Source organism: Cygnus atratus, chromosome 2, assembly GCF_013377495.2.
Source record: "Cygnus atratus isolate AKBS03 ecotype Queensland, Australia chromosome 2, CAtr_DNAZoo_HiC_assembly, whole genome shotgun sequence".
NCBI lineage: Eukaryota > Metazoa > Chordata > Aves > Anseriformes > Anatidae > Cygnus > Cygnus atratus.
Genome location: NC_066363.1, coordinates 45,652,969 through 45,666,572, shown reverse-complemented (window position 1 = coordinate 45,666,572; position 13,604 = coordinate 45,652,969). Strand labels below are relative to the sequence as shown.

Below are 13,604 nucleotides of genomic sequence, written 5' to 3'. Positions count from 1 at the left end.
GGACCGTGTCAAAGGCCTTACAGAAGTCCAGGTAGATGACATGGTTCCGTCTTCCCTTGTCAACTGCTGCAGTCACTCCAACCTAGAAGGCCACCAGATTGGTCAGGCATAATTTAGTGTTGGTGAAGCTGGTGTATGCTGTTTGCTTAAAGTAATTAAACTCTTGTCTTATGCTGTTAACATGCAGAAAATGGCAGTCATCTTTTTATTTCTTTGTCCTAAATTGCTTTATTTGAGTTAATCAGAACTTTTTCTGATACACATAAGTTAAATAAGTCTATAAAGTCACAGGAAGTCCTGGAAGGACCTGAGAACAAACTGAAGTGTTAAGAGAAGAAGCTAAGGGGTAGTGGTCTTAGTGCTGTCATCAGTTCTATATAGGAGAACCTAGCAAAGATGGAGCCAGATTCTTCCTGGAGATACAGAATGAGTGGAAAGGCAAAAGTTGCAACAAGAGGAATTAAAATAAATTATTCACAGAGACAGCAGTTAAACAGTGCAGCAGAGGCTGAGAGGTTTGAGGATCTTTTTCCTTGGAGATACTCACCTGGACAGGGCTGTGAGCAGCCTGCTCTGACTGGACCTGCTTTCTAGGGCTTGGAAAAGGGACCCAAAGAGCTACCTTTCAACCTAAATTACTCTTTTGAGACAATTTTCCTCCATTAACTGTATTGAAGACCTAGTACAATTTGACTTTAGCAATAGAGCAACTTGTCAGATGTTGAAGTGTCAGTGGTTGAGAATTAAAGAGCTCCTTTGGGGTATCATTGTCTAACATGATGTAGGTATATTGAACCTGCTCTTAGATTTTTTTGTTAGGACTATCTCACTTGGAAGCATAATCTTGACAGAAAGGTGGAAAAGATGGTAGTAAAGTACTTGCTGTAGATGGAAAGAACACAGCTGACCAGAAGCTGAAAAAGGAGGTGAATGGAAAAGGCAAGCTGAAGCTCCATATCAGCAGTATCAACTAAATAAGAAATGCTGCTGTAATCGCTTGACTGAAACAGTTTTCTTAACATGTTGTAAAATGCCCACGTTCCTGAAAAGGGGAAAATTAAAATCCTGCTGAAAGGATAACTCAGCTAGGAAATGCACTTCTGTGCCAGACTTTCCAGCTTATGGTAAGAACCTTGTGAAAACAACTGGAGTTTTCCTCCAGTAAGTATTAAATCTTTGTCCTTGCTATTTCTACCTTCAATTAAGTTAATGTTTAAGATGGCTCTCTTTATGTGCTTCATTTAATAACATATTACACAAGTGAATCATTTGAAGAATTCTTCAGTGAAATATAGAAATAATTTTCTTGTAACATATCAGCAAATTACCATCTTACTTTGATGTATTACTGTAACTTAATATTCCAGCTTAGTCTTTGCTGATGTATTTACTCCAAAGTTGGAGCAGTTTAGTACACTAAATGGTGTGACTGTGTATTCGATCTCATTACAGACTTAGTGCACTAGCAGTCAAGCACCTGGTTATTGTATAACAGTTTTTTGTAGAGGGCAGAAATTACAGGTAAAATTTACATCTGGGCTCCACAGCATAACGAATGTCATACATCATTCAGCAGGTCAGATCTGAATTGCTATAAGGTTTGTAATTGGCAGACAGTGCTTATGACTGAAAATGGCAAGAGGCTTTAAAAAGGGTGTATATTTTCAGAATGTTTTAGAACTTCTTAGTACATCTTTTCCATAGGTATCCAGGACAGGATTTGATTATGCAGATCTATATGAAGAAACATTTAAAGATCTATCACTGAGACTATAAATTTGATACTGTGAGATTGTGCATTCACTGTGAGCCATGCTCTCTTAGCTTTCACGTGTGTGGGGATGGTGTTCTCCACTCCAATCACTTTACCTATGGGGGTTGCTGTCAATAGAAAAGAAAATAAAAAACAAGTCATCTGCAACTGAATAGGAACAGAAATTTAAGATCGCTGGTTCCATACTCATAAAAGCCTTTTTGTCTGGATACCCTGACATTTGGATAGACTGAGGCATGTTCATGCATTAGACAAATAGTTTTATAAAATTATGATGGCACCATTTGTTAAAAAGTTATGAAAAAAATCTGTCTCTGATTATTGGACCTATTTCTACTGGATTAATGCAGATCAGGGGTAAGACAAATAAACACAGAGGACATTTTAAATGTCTCGTGTATTTGGAGTATTCAAAGAGTAATCAAGGTGTCACCTGTTGGTATTGCCTGTTGCTTTGGTTACTGTGAACATGCTCACTCCTAATTTTAAGAGTATAAAGGTATAGAGCCTGATGACTATCCTACTTGAAGTTAAAATCCAGATATACTTGGCTAGGGAAAAGATCACTTTGTGCTCTGAGCAATGATCAGGTGGTTAGTGTGTTCTCAATTTTGTGTTTTCTTTAGTTCTTGGCAGCTCTCGTAGATGCTTGGAACCCAGTTTAGTTAGCAGCTGTCTTTTTTGGCTTCATGGAATGTCTACTGGGGCTACTTCATGGGCTTCTAGTCTTTGCTCTTTGGCAACGTCAGTCTCTCCACAAGAAGCATGGGCAGGCTCATGTTAATGTTTCTGTCTCTTGGTGGTGAGGCCAAGAACAGGTCAGTACAAGTTCTTCTTGGTCAATTGCAGGGTGTGAAACAAGTGTGGAGGGACTGACAGGCACAACCAGATCTTGCACTTTGCCTTCACACCCTTATTTTTCACCAAAACTGTAAGCATAACTTCTGAGTGAAGTTTTGACAGCTCTTGTACTTAGGCTTATAAAACTTGCAACTATTTTTGATGCTTCAAACAAACCAGCAACTTGGACATTGACCTAAGCTACTCTTGAGTAAAATGCTTGTTTTCTTTCCTCAGTGCTTCACTTATGCTGCTGCGATTTATGTTTAGGGTGAAGATTATCTTCATAGGTCTTCTACCACTGTTTAAAAATGGACTTGTTATATCATGGTGCTATTGCTTGCCTATGTAATCTCCTTGATGCTTTGTATCTGTCTTTTAATAAACAGTGTGTGAGAGTTGATAAATTTCTGTTTGGAGAGCAATCACAATCATGCTTTCTCTACAGAAAACTTCAGGTTTTATATATTATCTTACAATATAGCCTTCAAGCTCATGTAATATTCTGCTCTCAGTTTCTGAGAGTGTTTGTTTTCACTGTGAAATATTTATTAGGCATTGACTCATTCTGTCCAGGAGTAAAGAATCTAGTGGAATTAGTGTCCAGTGTGGTGAGTGCTATCATCATAGTGAAATTTGAGCATGTATTTAAACCATATGTCTAGAGGTATATGCTCACTTCAGAACTAAACTTGTGCACACTTTGGGGTCTCTTATTGCTCTGATAGTGCAGTAGCAAATGACTTGCAGATTTTAAATAGTATGCATTTTCTTTTTTCAAGGCACTTTGTTTTGACCCAGTAAAAAACTTACACTCCTCAAATGCAATTCACATAAAGTACAGACTTAAACAATGGAACAGAGACCAACAGGTCAGCAAAACAACACTGTGTTGCCTATTCCCTTAAAAATAAAGGTAAATTCTTTAGTAGAATTCAGTGGGCTTTTTCTGTGGTGGATCCACTTACCTTATTTTACCTCTTGTCCTTGATATAAAATAATGTTTTGAAGAACTGAGGACTGATGAGTGAAATTTCTTACCCTCATATATTCTGCAGTGGCAGATGAGTTTCAACAAAGCATTGGGGGGTGGTGGTGGTGGTGTGTGGAATTATTGGTTTTACAGGTTTGGGGAGAGAGAGCCTAGGAATGCCTTTTTAATTAATCCTTCGATTCATACAACACCATATCTTAGAAAGTCAGACCAGAACTGTTACATTTCTGAAGTGGAAACATATGACTGGGACTTCAATACCAGCCTCTTGTATCTCTTCTAATTTAAGTGCCATCACTGCTGGGGTATTGGTGTTGTTTTCTCTCTGTCGTTTTAACTTGCAGCTACACTGTGTGGTTTATGTACTTTATTACACTTTGTATAAATTTGTCATTTATAGACATATGAATGTAGGTGAAGTCCTGTGCAATGTGCCCAGAACATAGGGGTATTGCTCACTTAATGTGAACTTAAGGGAATACCGTCCTATCAAGTAGGGATGTCAAGATCAGCCGGGATGTCGTGCTCTTCTTAGAGCATGGTGGTTGGCGGTAGGACTTCTGTCAGTACCATTGATACGAGTCCTCATTGCATTTTACTTTTTATGTGCATTATTTAGGAATAGAGAACCCATTTCCTCCATCTCCAAACTCTGTAATAGCCAGCAAAGCTGAATTGTTCTATGCTTTTGGTGCTAGCGTATGCTAACAATGATTGATGTTGACTTTCAGATTTCACAAGGAAGACAGAACTCCTGTGTATATTTACAGGTTCCTTTTAGAAACTCTTAATCCTGTGTTGAAGGAAGCTTTATAAAAGACACTGCAACTATTTTGCTTTTCATCTGTATTAGTCATTAACAATGATGTTTACCAAGTCCCAAAAATTCCTGAGGGAGGGGAACATTTGAAAACACTTGGTGGCTTGGATTTGTAGAACTTGTTTTCAAAAGTAATGTTAAGCCAAATCCTTGGCATTGTGTCAGGAGTAAGTAGTTCCACTATAACATTGCTGACAAAGCTGTGTTGCTTCCAGGGCCCAGGTTAGGTTCTATGTGAGTCCGTGCCATGTCTCACCATGTTAGTCAGGACATAACTTTGGTAGCTCTGTAGAGCACTGCTCCTGTGCAGCGTCGACGTGCCAGTAGAGGAATGGTGAGGCACTGGCACCAGTGGCGTCTTTGGCACTGACAGAAGTTGGAGCTGACAGCATGCTGCAATTCTTTTATGAGTCAATTTGATACCAAAACCAGCTATTGGCTTCTTCAGAGACTGAGTCTATCACAGTATGGTGGTACTGGGATTGCAAGGCACTCCTACTAGGGATGCAGGTATAGCTCTACAGAGGAAAGCCTGTGTAGAAATTAATCTAGGAAAGAAATGAACAATTCCAAAATAAATACAATTTGGCTGGTAGACTTGCTTCTCCTTTAGGATTTGCTGGTGCCCACAGTTGGAGATGCAATGTGATTGTACCCCTGGCTGATTTAGCCAAGACTGCAGCAGTGTGTGCTTGGCCTAAGTCACACGGGTGACTCTTCAAACATTTGATCACAGATCTCGAAATGAAAACACAAAGTAAAGAACAAGAAGGTGAGAAAGGCTTACTTGACTAACTTAAAATAGTGGTATGAGCATGACCTGTTGTCACTGAACCCCCATCAAAAGAGAAGTGCGCTGAGGGCAGGAGCTACTCTGCACACAGAGGTGGCCACTGCCCTGCAGGCCCAAAGGGTGGGCAGGCTTCTGCTTGGGTAGCTGAGTCCTTGGAGCCCACAGGAGCTCTGGCTGGTGCTGAAAAAGGGATCAAGCATGTTGGGGAGCTACATGAAGTGAGAGAGCGACTCCTTGCACTACTATCAGGTGTTGCCTTTCTTCAGCCCCTGTCCTAATGGATGGAGCAATTTGACTTTAGAGGTCTGTCCTGGTTTTGGGCTCAGTGTGGTGCAGGGTACACTCCTCTTTAGTGGATAAATTTGGTTTCTTTCTGCTAAGAAGGCCTAAGCCAAAGTGCAGTAAGTATACCTTCTGTTTGCTTGCAAGTGCAGAAGCTGAATGGGGCATGGGAAATTCTCCCTCACTGTTTTTGATGTTCCTATCTTTGGATTAGCAGCGGAAAGCAGCTTCTCTTGTAGGATCTTTTTTTTTTTTTCTTTTTTTTTTTTCTGCTACAGGAAAAGCCGTTAGAGCCATCTGTTGCGGAAAATGAGCAGTTTGCAATATGTTACATCTGTAAATGGATAAATTCTTCCAAGCCTTATATGTGTGTATATACATACTTCAGTGTAATCGAGTATAACTGCGGAACACAACTTGCTGCTGCATTTCCCTGTAGCTGAGAGCCAGTGTTTTTTTGCAAGGTGGGTAGTGGGTAATTACCATTTCAAATGTATTTTATGTATGCATAGAAGATAATGGGAGGACTAAAATGGTAAAGTATTAATCTTTCTTGTTGTTCAGAACTGGCTAATTTTTTAAGTATTTTGGCTTAAATATGTTCTGAAGGCTCTTAGCTAGGGTTATTTGATAGCAGAATTGTAACTACTACAACTTGGAGTGGTGGGATTATTTGATTTTTGTTCCAGACTAATCTTTCTCTGAAAGTATAGTGGAATATCAATTGAGCTTAATTATTTAAGATTCTCAGATAAGTAACCATATTGGAAGGCTTCAGAGCTCTTAAGCCAAACAGTTTTGTTTTCCATTTAATACCTAACTCAGAGAGCTGTTTTTTCTTTAAAAAAAGAAAAAAAAAAGCAGCATAGCATGTTTAAAAAACATATATCTCCAGAACGAGTAAACATTTTTTTGCCTGTTTCGTCAGAGATATCACAGAGTACAAGCAGAAAAGTAAATTGGCAAGAATAAGAAAATCATAATAACTTTTAGAGATAAGCAGTCATATGTTTCATACGATAGGACAGCTTTAAAGTAATTCATTAGAGAGAAAGATTCAGTAACTTTTTTGTGTGATTTTTACTGTCTTTACATGTCACATTCACAAACCACACGTGCAGTTATTTACAGTCTAGACCCAGTGGTTTGCATATACGAGGATAGATTTTTGTGAAACTCCTCAGTATGGTATTTTAGCTGCATCCAGTGGTCCAGAGTTTTTCCATGTATCAAGCCTAGTCCCTATGCTTTCAGCTAGCTGTGCTTCAGGCACCATCTCAGTAGTAATGCGGCAGAAATCTGAGACCCAATAGCCAAGCTAATAGGCAAATCAGTTACTTGGCAGCCTGAATTTCACTGGGTTTTCACGTTATTCAGTACTGCTCATGAATCCTCAGCTCATGGAGTCCTGTTAGAGGACAGCCTGGACTCTTCTGACATTTTTCCTTTACTTTTTAAAATCATGTTTAACTTTTATAGCTGTGGGAAAGGGCTGTAGAACATCAGCTCTAATGGCTTTGAAAATGGAAGGGAAATTAAGAATGAATCCACTTTCTTTTGTTTTCTGAGATACAATATACCAGTTTCATGATTTGGAAGAGGAACACTGGGGCCGTTTAATGCTTTTGTTTGACAGTATTGAGTTGTAAGTGAAGGATTTGGATGGGTTAAAGAAACAAGACTGAGAGTAAGAATCCAACTGAGGGGCTAGCTGTTAGTGTGTCAAGATACAGATGAGTCTGTCTTCTCTCTGGCTTCTACACTGTTCCAAACAAGATCTACTCAATTACCACATTAAGACACTACACTGTCTTAGAAGATGCCATTTTATAAACAACACAAAAGCCCTGTGTGAGCTAGCCTTGTCATGGGAGAGGCAGATAGCTGGTGACTGATATAAATACAGTGAATGTAAATAATGTGGACTTTTGTTAATTCTGTAAAAGTCTCTGCCACTTGTCCACTAAAAAAAAAACACATCAGTACTGTTTTTCTGTAGCGGAGGACTGCTTTTGTCTTCATTTATCCCTGGGGAAGTTACTCTGTTCTCCTATCTGTTCAGTCTTCTGTCTTTCATGTTAATGATTTTTAGTTTTTTCCTGCATAGTACAACAGTGTAAGTGGGAAGGCAGTGAGAATATTGAGAAGGAAGAGGTGACGGGTGGTGTTAGCTGTGTCATAAAGGAACAAGGGAGAATCCTAGATTAATTTGTACAGAATACATGTATTTTAGCTACTGACTCTGATAGATCATTTGCATTGCATCAAGTCAGTTTGACTTCAGTGGGGACTACTCAGGGCATCCAGGAAGGAGCACATTCAAATACGTCCCAGTGCTTCAGGTCTTGTGGGGTTTTTCCTTCCCTTAACTGAAATGAAGTCATTTGTATAGGTGCAGCACAACTCTGTACATTGTTCTGTCATACCTTAGACGTCTCAATTTCTTTTCTGTGACTTTCCGTTATCCCCTTATAACTGAACCAGCTGGTTCTATGGTAATGAGTCCTTTTGAACTGTCAGTGTGTGTATATTTCCATTTACACTGCTGGCACATTGTTCTGAACCTTCTCCCCTTCTGTCCAAGTAAATTACTTACACTATCAGATCTGTCTCATCGTTCACCATAGCACTGCTGTGGATTCTCTAGATACTCCTTGCTTGCTGAGTTTATTATTGCTCATTTTGCAAAGGTATCTTTCAAACTTTGGTAGCTGTAACTTTATATAATCCTCATTAATTGTTGTATGAGTCAGAATCAAAGGGAGAGAGGAAAAATTGTATTCTTAATTGCACAAGCTACCCTGTGGAGGGGTCTACCTAACCTATTGACTTCTCGTTATACAAAAAATTATATTCAAATTAATTTTGACAGCTGGCATTTTGTCTGTATTAGCTGTGATCATTTAAACTTCTGTAGCAATTTACATGGCAGTTGACATTGACCAGAATTAGTTTTTAATACTGATAGGAGGAGACTCTTGTATAGTGATTAGAGATGTGGCTGATAATCAGGAGTCTGAGAGTGTGGTCAAAGATAAGTAATTGAATTTTCATGTTTTAAGATAGTACTGAATGATAGTGAGAAGTAAGTTTCCAGAGGTACACAGAGAAAGGCCACGAGGCAACAGTCACAGCTACAGCAAGCAACAAGGGAATTTTGAATAGACATAAGGAAAAAATACTTCATAGTAAGATCGGTCAATGTAACAGGTTACAGAAACCCCGATGCTGTAAAAATGCTATGGTGAAAAAAACATTGCCTTACAGAGGGAATGGAGGGCAATGAGAACTACTTGCTGTGGGTGATCACTGGTTTCCAATCGTTGATGAATATTCACAATAAAGTTAGGTCTGCTTTCTGTGTTATTGCTCTGGGCTCTTACTTGCCTATCTTCAGCTCTGGACCAACCACATATTTTAGAAAGTTCCTGAGTACACACATGGAATATTAATTTAATCTGTTTGCTGAATCAGAACCTCATGAGCAACATGAATTCCCATCTTTGCTCATTTGCAGAAAGCTTATTCTCTAGCCACACACATGAATGAGAAGGAATGGACTTTGCTTCTTCATGATCAAGGAAGCCTTGGTGCCAACACCTGATGGAGTAAATCAATGGGACTGGGAATTCCCAATCTCACAATGTTTCTTAAAGAAAAAGGATTGCTGATCTCAATTGGGATCATTCCCTGAAGGGGTCAATGGCCTGTATTTTACTGCAGTTGAACAGGTAGCTAAACAGAGGGAAACTTGTAAAAGCTCTTGTACCCAAAGTCCCAGTAAAATTTCATCCTTTTCTATAAATCTTGCTGATACTGTATTTTGTGTAACCTGGTCTCGTATCGTAATGGGAGATATCATAGAAGCACATAAAATCTTTAAGGCCTGAGAAATGGACGTTTGAAGCCAAGGAATGTGTTTAGTGGAGCTCGAGTCAGGCCCCAAGAGGCAGTGCTGATGTACTTGAACCTTTTGTGTCTGATGATTATTTTTCATTACTGTGTTGCCAAATGATAAACTACACAGGGAAAGGACAAGATCACTTGGGGCACTGTATCGCTAAAGCTGCTTTATTGAAATTAATGGGTTATTTTCTCACTGACTTCTGTGGATCTCAGATCCAACACAATAGAAACTTCAGTATACTTTCAGAAATGGCATTTTATTTATTCAGATTCTACCTGTAAATTAGAGCTAGTTATTTTACCTCAAAATGAACATCACTTTGATTTTGCTAGAGCTGTAACATAAAGTGAGAATCTAGAACAGAACTAGAGGAAATTGCTTTTCTAGTGCTACAAGGATTACAATTTTTAGTGTGGACAAGTGGATTTCCATTTCTTGCAATCTGTGGAGCATGGAGCACTAAGTATTTTCCAGCAGAAGCTTGTGGTCTTAGTTTTATGAATTTTAAGCTGCTGACAGGAGACTTGGTTTTCATATTTTCTTTCATGATTATGTGAACACTGGAAGATCCCCAAACTGGAGGTTCAAAGCCCTCCATCTAGAAAGTTCAGCTGCTCCAAAACATGCAGTGTTTTGAATTCTGCATGTCTTTTCTGCATATAATTTCTAAGTAGAAAAGAAGTCGGGAGCAGCTAGTGTTACAGCTTCCAGTGCTTTTAGGCCTTGCCATGTATTGTAGGGGTTTATTCAGTCCTATTTCATATAACTATCACTAGTATTTCCTACCACAGGTACATACTATAGACATTATTTACCTTTTTGGGAGTAGTGTCTTGCAATTTACTTGTGCAGAAGCACACTGATGCTCTTGGCTCATTTTCATTTCCTGACCAGGATGCCAGTAAAACAAATGATTCAGACACAGCCCTCAACATATTGTAATGGGAAAGCTCCTGTCCCAAAATCCATTTGTGTGTACTTTGCTCTGGAGTACAGGTTTCTGAATAACGAGCCCTGTTTTCAAATGCAGAGCATTTAGTTATTGCCTTAAATCTCACCATCATACTCATTCTCTTCTCATTTATTACCTGAACGGGAGGTGAGGCTGAGTGTGCATGTTTCTCTGATTGTTCACAAGGTACTGTAGGTGCTTCATACTTCACTCAGACAGCGTTCAGATGTGCTTTCTGAGATTGCATGTTTATAGTGTGTGTGTGTGTGTGTGTAGGACAGCAAAATGACAAACTGGGCAGGGGAAAAGCTGATATCCAGCTTCAGATATCATCATCAATTTATTTCCTGATGAGTCTCAGGAGCCGTGTTGTAATTTTGTGATGAGGTTCTCCAAAAATGTACATGGATCAACATTTTGTAACAAGGTGGATGTGTATGTTTGTGCTGTATTCAAAATTTTTAAATCTTGGAGCAGAAGCACATACTGTTTGCATTTCACATCACAGAGATCCTTACCTTTGTTAGGCACTAGATGACTCATCTTTAAGCCATTCAGACCTTATAAGAGGACAAAGAGGTAGCTGGCAAATGTGTAATACTGGTTTTCATTGTAATCCAGTTATTTAGTCAGCAACAAACTTTTGGGCTTCTGTGCTGTTGCTTTTAATGAAATATCTAATCATAGAAGCTGGTGGAGGTCTCTCAGTTACCAGAAATACTTGGCTTATGTCTGTCTTTTCATTTTCTGTATGGTTTCAGTGTCAAGGGGCCCAAGGCCTGGACTAGAACCTACCTGTGTTAAACCCAGGAAACACAACAGCTCAAAGGGAAGTCTGTGCACTAAACGCTTGACAATTTCATTGTTTTCTGCTCATTCAAAGAATAATAGAGGTTGCAAAGGACCTCTGCGTATTATCTATTGTAAACCTCTGCTTGAAGCAGGTTGCTTGGGCCATGTCCAGACATGTTTTGGGTATCTCCAAGGATGGAGACTCTACAGCTTCTCTGAGCAGCCTGTTCCAGTGTTCAACAACAGTAAAAATTACTCCTTTGTTTAATCAGAATGTCCTGTTTCAGTTTGTACCAATTGCTTCTTGTCCTGTCACTGGACACCACCGAAAAGAATTTGGCTTCATTCTTTACTCCTCTCACCAATCAGGAATTTATACATATCAGTAAGATTCTCCTGAGACTTCTCTTTTCCACACTAAACAGTTCCAGCTCTCTCAGCCTTTCCTCATATGATGGATGCTCAAGTCCCTTAATTGTCTCGATGGCCCTTCACTGGATTTGGTCCAGTAAGTCCATGTCTTTCTTGTACTAGGGTGTTCACAAACGGACATCCAGGTGTGGCCTCAATAATGCTGAGTAGAGGGCAAGGACCACCTCCCTTGACCTGCTGGCAGTGCTTTGCCTAAGGCAGCCCAGGAGGCTGTTGCCCTTCTTTTTGTAGCAAATGAGCACATTGCTGGCTCATGCTCAACTCGGTGTTGACAAGGACGCCCAGGTCCTTTGCCCTAGAGCTGCTTTCTGGCCAGTCAGCCACCAGCATGCAGTGGTGCATGGGGTTATTCTTCCCCAGGGGTGCAACTTCACCCACAGATTCATCCCTGCCTGAAACAGCTTTTGCATGAATCACTTTAAAAATAGCAGAACACATCATTTTCTACTAAAATGGCTCTAAGTATGTCAGATATATAATAGTTTTGGGAGACTGGAACTGTCTTCCAAGATCCTTGCTTTTTCTTCATATTCCATAGGGTACATCAAGGTCTTTCACACTTTTTTGTTGTTGTTAACGTAATACATTTTTAGATTTCAGTACAGTGTACTTTAAGATGGCAAAACAGGTTTTTTTTTGTTTTGTTTTGTTTCTTGTCCAATTGGTATTACCTTCTTCCTTGGTGTTTCACCTTGGAGAGGTGAAAACATAAGGCATGATCTTGCATCCTTGTTCTGTGCAGTCTAGCACTGGCTACTGAGTTTGTGTGGGAGGTGAAGTGTGGGTAGCATATGATGATACACTGCTTTCCTGTTCTTAAGGGGAAATGAAAGAATGTATGAAGCAGTGAATTGGAAATTTGGTAGTATGTGACTGATCACTTTGTTCACTTCTTTTCCTAGCTATGCTATCGCTTTCCTTTCACAGATACAGTGCTTAATCAGTGCATTCTAAAGCCATGTGGACATTGAAAGAATAAGGAGGTTATAATGAAGTGAAGAAGGAAGAGCTTGTAGCAAAGAAAAATGAATAATTTATTTCTCCATCAATAATGTATGTAGTTAATTGGGGGAAAAAAAATCTTACGCAATCTAACTTGTCTATGTTTAAGTAAAATAATACTTTTTTTAGTCACTTTCAGTAGGCTCAAAATCTATTTCCCAGTCTCCCAACTTCCTGGTAACATGACATCAGTGCAACAGCCCAAACTGGTGATTATATTAAAAGAATATAATGGGACAAAAGAATAAGACTATGGCTTGATCTTTTCCATTGATAAATTTAGAACTTGTAAAAGCTGAAGTAATAGTTTTAGTGATAAAAAGAAATATAATTTTATACTTAACCCACCATTCCAAAAAAAACAGTGTATAATTATTGTGGGAGGAACAAAAATATCTCTCCACCTCATTCTGCTTCTTTTTCCCCTTCTCTTTAGTACTGAAATCATCCGGTTTAATTAAATCACCAACCTATTTCTGCACAAAGGATGACATTTCATTAATGATGTAAGATGTGCATGAGACAGAATTAACCCAATTTTCAAATGGATTTCAATTTGGAAAGGGCAACATGTAAAAATGTCTTGTAAACGTGTGGAATGAGTTTGTTGAGCAGCTTTCTGAAGGAGATGGGATTATAGTATGATGAATAATTAGACAACAGTCCTTTCCCCCACCTCAGTTTCTAACTTTTTTAATCCAAGTTGATGGAGATGTAGGTACCTGACATCACGTAGTGGAGATATATTATAAATAGAATGAAAAAGTAGAAACATAATATAAACAGAATGAAAAATTTGCTAGCAAAATACATATAACTGTTTATGTAACTTTTAGCTAAATAGTAGCCTTTAGTGGCTTTGTCAAAGTTGCCACCACCTTTCTCTGTTCTCTTTTTGGGGAAAAAAGAAAAAGTGGCAAACAAAAAGATGAAACTGGTCTCACAAATGCAGTTTTGAATCAACAGGTTTGGTAGCACTTTTCCCAGATGCTTACTGTGGTGCTTAGCTGAGATAT

General features: G+C 39.0%; 1 protein-coding gene across 2 annotated transcripts in view; it reads left to right on the top strand.

Moving 5' to 3' along the window:
- Window positions 1–13,604, top strand: part of CPNE4 (copine 4) — a 243,803-nt gene that overhangs the window by 35,559 nt on the left and 194,640 nt on the right. The window contains exon 1 of one of the 2 annotated variants that reach the window (XM_035549705.2): window positions 5,907–5,967. The exons of the other annotated variant lie outside the window; for it this stretch is intronic. The gene's annotated coding sequence lies outside the window, so the exon portion shown is untranslated. Of the gene's footprint in view, window positions 1–5,906; window positions 5,968–13,604 lie in introns of those variants that run through there. 2 annotated transcript variants of the gene reach the window in all.